The following is a 5,081-nucleotide window of genomic DNA, read 5'->3' as shown; positions in this document are numbered from 1 at the left end:
TATTTGGTGTGAAAACGTGTCAGTGGTCTGGGGGATCGTGGGTGCGTCATCTCTGGGGGTGACTACCTTGACGTCGCGGAGGACAAGGGCGAGCTGGGAGGACAAGGGGGGATTACTCCCTTGAAGGCGACTTTCAAAGCCTGCGCTAGCTGATCCTGAGAGAGAAGTTTCTCTCCCTTAGGAGACACCCCTCCCGCACTTGGTGCGGTGGCCGGAGCGAACCGAGTCCTTCCTGATCTGGTTTATGCTTGTTCTCAGCACCCATCACGAGGACGCACACCGCCGGTGTGAGCACTGAGGGGAGCGGCCGTCAGGAATCCCGGTCCAAAGTCTCAGTCCAGAATGGCACGGGTCCCTGTCACACGTGAAGCCCAGTATCAAAAAGTCCTACTCGTTCAAAAACGAGACTGTTCTATCTGCGAGTCTGTATAAGTCAACATTAATGCCTTTTCTAACCCCTGGCGTTTCCGTTGGGTGCAGCTGTATCCCCTAAAGAAAAAACGCAACCGGGCAGGTGCGGGTCCTGGCGCCCCCCCCTTCCCGCCCCCCCCGCACCCCTCCCACTTTCCTGCTGCCGCCCGGGGTTTGCACTGGCCTCCAACACCGCCGGCTGTCTGGCATGGGCTGTTTCCAGTTCCTCTGCTGCCTCGGACCCTTACACAGCTTGCGGTTTCGCAGCCCTCGTAGGCTGGGGTGCCCCTGCCCCAGGACGGAGACAGCCCCCCCATCCCCTCCCCTCGAGACCGTCAGCCCCTGAGCAGGAGTCCCCGTGCGGCCGGTGTCCAGTCCAGGGTGGTTCTGGACGGGAAACGGGGTGAGCCAGGCTTCTGGGGCCCACGGTTGGGGGATGTCCCCAAACTCCCTGCGGCAACAACTTCTTCCGTAAGGGTGCTTAGCACCGTTTTGTGACTGACACTGAGACCCTGGCCTCTGACGTTTCAGACGCCTGCCCTCCCTCGGCTGGGTCAGCTTCGGTGACCGGTGTCTTCCCCGGGGCCCTCGTCTCCTACTCCCCCCCACCACCTGCCCTCACGTGGGCCCCTTCGTGGGCCTGGTCCACGGTAGCCGTGTCCCAGCTTGTGTCCCCACCTCTAGGCGGCCATGGAAGGGCTTTGTTTTAGTGGCCTTTTTCACACTGAGCCTAACCATTTTGAAGTGACCCAACTCGGTGGCACGTGGTACATTCGCAGGGCTGTGCAACCACCAGGCCACCTAGTTGTGCCCCCGAAAGGAAACCCGTGCCCCCTGGGTACTTGCTTCCCATTCCTTCCCGTCTCACAGTTTCTCAAAGGGTAAAGTGTGCACCAGGCAGAAAAGCAATACGGTCCCGGAATGTCCACGAGGGACATCTTCGCCGTCGCCCCCCACCCCGGGGTCACCACTGTTGGTGGCGTCTGCGTGCCTGTTCAGGGAACACGCCTGTGTACCCTTCCTCAGCCGCCTGCTTGTCACTTGACCACTTCAGGAACCGTCCACGCAGACGTGCACACCCGCTCCCAGTGCGGCAGCTGCCCTGTGCCCCGTGGTGGTCGTACTCTGTGAGGCCAGTACAAACCGGGTGGTGCCTCTCCCCGGCTCCCAGCCCTCTTCATCTCTTAAGACCTTGTTCAGAGATCACCCCGCGGGGGCCGTCCGAGCCACCTGGCCCCTCCCCCCTTTCCCGTCATCTGTGTGTCCAGTAACCACAGTTCTGGTTTAGCGTCGGGACCTCGTTGTCTGCACAGCCAGTGCCCACTGGATTGCGAGACCCTGGGGGTAAGAGCCCTCGTCCTTGATTCCGTATTCGCCAGGGCCTGGCTTGCTGCCTGTACACCGTAGAGGCTCGATAAATATTAGATGAGTGGCTGAGGGTCGGAGGGCGTCGTAACCCCCGACTGGTGGAGGCAAACGCTGAGTGAGCCCAGACCGGGCGGAGGGTCCAGGGCGGGCGATCCCCTTTGTGGGCACCCTTTCTGAGAACCCTGTGCCAGGCCGGGTGCCAGGCCCTGGCTGCACACCATCCCCCAGCGGTCAGGTGCGGCCTGCGGGCTCCCTGTGCCAGTGATGGCGGTGGGAGTCGGGTCCTCGTTGTACCTGCTCCATTTTCCCATAGGACATCTGAAATTTATTTTCTGGACACTTTTTATTAAAAAAAAAAATCTTGTCATTTTATAAGCCCTATTTTTTTAAAAGTAAGCTCTACACCCAGCGTGGGGCTCGAACTCATGATGCAGAGATCAAGAGTTGTGTGCCCCACTGCCCCAAAAAGAAGCCCTAATTTTTTTCAGTCATAGAAGAAAAATGGCCTTTGCTCATTCCCCTCCCGTGGAACTACTGCGGTCCCATTTCACCTCACCCCTGTCTCGCCTGGGCCACATGGAGCTCTTGTCCAGCCGAGCCAAGAGAGGAGGGTGCCACATCTCTTAGCGCTGTGCCTTTGCCATGTGGTCACTGTGACTCGGAAGAATGGCACTGTCCCCAGGGAGAAGGCACGCTGTGTGACAGGCTTCGTTGTCTGCAGTTTCCTCACGTTCTTGATAAGGCTGCTGCCACCGTCTCCAGACTCACTTCTTTCTTTGTTGAAATTGCTTCCTTGGGATAAGTTCATCTTTCCCATCATTTGGAAATTTATCCCTGGTCTTTATCTCCCCACCTGTCCCCCTCCCCTCCCTCAGGGTTCTGTCGAGTCCCCTTGGACTTCCCTCTCCCACCATCTTTTGGTGGGGACCGTGGGTCCTTTTATCCTCATTAGAATCCTCGGGGGCGCAGGACACTCCCGACCCCCACCCCATCTATCTAAATCTCTCCCTATTGGGATTTCTGGCTTGAGTTCCCCAAAGCCCGCCCTTTATTTCTGAAAATCCCCACTGTGCAATGACAGGCCAGGGGCTAACAATGCTGTGATTTCAAGCTGGGGACCTAGCTGTGAGGGGGAAGGCAGGGACGTGTGTCCCTGGTCACACACCACACAGCCCCGAGCACCTGCCCGGTGCTCAGAGGCCAAAGGGAAAGTGCCCTGGGTCCCTTCTGGCCTTCTCACTGATCACTGGATGCTCCCTGAGCCCCTGTGAGGAGACGAGAGGAGGAGGAAAGCCACACCAGCTCGGCCCAGCCAGGAGTTGGGGTTTCACTTCCACTCCTCTCTAGCAGGCTGACCAGGGCAAGAAGTTTGACCTTCCTAGGCCCGTTTCCTTGTCCACAAAATGAGAGTCATGGTGGCATCTTCCTCAAAAGGTCTTTATGAGGATTATATAATACCCTAAAAAGGCTCAGGACAGCCGTGGCACACACTTGGTGACCACTAAACATTAGCTTTATGTGCCAGAGACCCTACCAGGGATCAGAGATACAGAAAAAGAGGCACAGCGACCCTCAGTAGAGGAGGTAGTGAGTGAAAAAAAAAAAATAACGATGGAGTGTGAGGGATGAAGAAAGGGTCTGAGAAGGAAGGAAGAGAGATCAGGAGGGCTTCCTGGAGGAGGTGGTGTTTTAAAGATCCGAGTAGCACTCCTTATGCAAGAAGGGAAGGAGAGTAGTTGGTGCAGAGAGGGATACAGGCTCAGGGCACAGGGGAGGAAGGAGCAGCATGTTGGGATGAGATTGGGGGGGGGGCGGTTGGAGCTGGTGATAAGAGGGAGGGGACCGCCAAAGGCTCCAGCCTGCGACAGGAAGGATTCCAGGAATGGAGAGACTGGTCAGGTGTGCCAGTTAGAAAGATCCTGCGGCTTCAGGATGAAGAATGCACTGCGGGGAGGGAGGCTAAGACTGAGCAGGTGGACCCGGTTAGAGGCTGTGAGGAGACCCAGGCCAGGAGGGAAGGCCCGATCTGAGGGCAGTGCGGTGGGGGGGGGGGGGGGGGGAGGGTGGCAGGGCAGAGCTAGCGGCCAGGAAGCAGCAGCAGCTCAGGGCTCGGTGAGTAACGAAGAGTGAGCAGTGGAGTGACTCAAGGCTGCGGGTTTGAGCGTCTTTTGCCCGAAATGGAAATAACAGAGTGGAAGCAGGTGGGGGTGGGGAGAGCTCACTTTGAGACATGCTGGCTGGAGGTGTCAGCAGTCCCCCCCCCCAGAGACCTGGTGTGACCCCCTCACCCTGCGCAGAAAATGAGATGACAGTGAGCGTCGATGACATACTCCCTGAGCCCAAGGAGGGAACTGTCACCCTGGGTCTTAGGATTTCAGCCACGGGGGGGCGGCGGGGGGCGTGTTTTGCCCACCTCTGGGTGTTTGTGTGGTTTCCTGGCGGAGGAATTCTGGTCTGAAGTCTCCCCCTGCACACTCCCCCAACCAGCACTGGCTCCCTGCCCTGCACCCTAAATGCCTGCAGCTGTGAGGGGCAGGCCTGTGGCAGGCACTTGGGCGCCATCAGGGCTGGGACAGAACGGTGCGAGATGCTGGAAGTGACCGCCTAGGGGTAGGGCGGGTGGCGGGAACCCTGGGCTCACCAGACACCTGCAGGGACGCCAGGCTGCTGCGGGGCCTGGGCCTGTCCTCGGTCCTCCTTGTGACCCCAGGAAGAAGGAATGAGGGCGTCGGGCTGTAGGAGGTGAGCTGGAGAGAGAGGAGGGGTGTGGTGGAGTGGGCAGCGGGCCATGCAGCAAAGAGGCCCCCCCATACAGCCTGACAAACGCCTCTCAGCTTAGAGAAACGGCAAGTCCCAGGTGACCTTGGCAAAGGCAAGGGGTTGGGAGGGAGGGTGGGTGAAGTGGAGACATCGAGTGAAGATTTCTCTTTGCAGAAGTCAGAGTCTGGGAAGAGGGTGGCGGAGGAAGGTGGAGAGGCCTCCGGGGATACGGCAGCCTCCTCCCTTTTGAAACAGGACAGACCAGACACATCTGCAGGCTGCCAGTTGGCATGGTGGAGGACCCAGTCTTGCCAATGGGAAGGGGCCACGAGGGAAGCTGTTGTGGAAGGTGGAGCTGAGTCCGGTGGGGTGGTGGGCAGAGGTGCTGACCCCACACTGCCCACATGGAGAAGGCTGCCACCCAGGACTTCCAGGGAGAACCCTTTAGTGCTGGGACCAGGGCCAGGAGCTCAAGGAAGACCAAGGACCAGGTAGTTCTGAAAGGCAAGGAAGAAGAGGGCAAAGGGAACCACAGCTGGTGG

The sequence above is a fragment of the Felis catus genome, chromosome E3, assembly GCF_018350175.1.
Source record: "Felis catus isolate Fca126 chromosome E3, F.catus_Fca126_mat1.0, whole genome shotgun sequence".
Lineage (NCBI taxonomy): Eukaryota > Metazoa > Chordata > Mammalia > Carnivora > Felidae > Felis > Felis catus.
The sequence above is the reverse complement of the archived record's forward strand: the minus strand, read 5'-3'. Positions refer to the sequence as shown.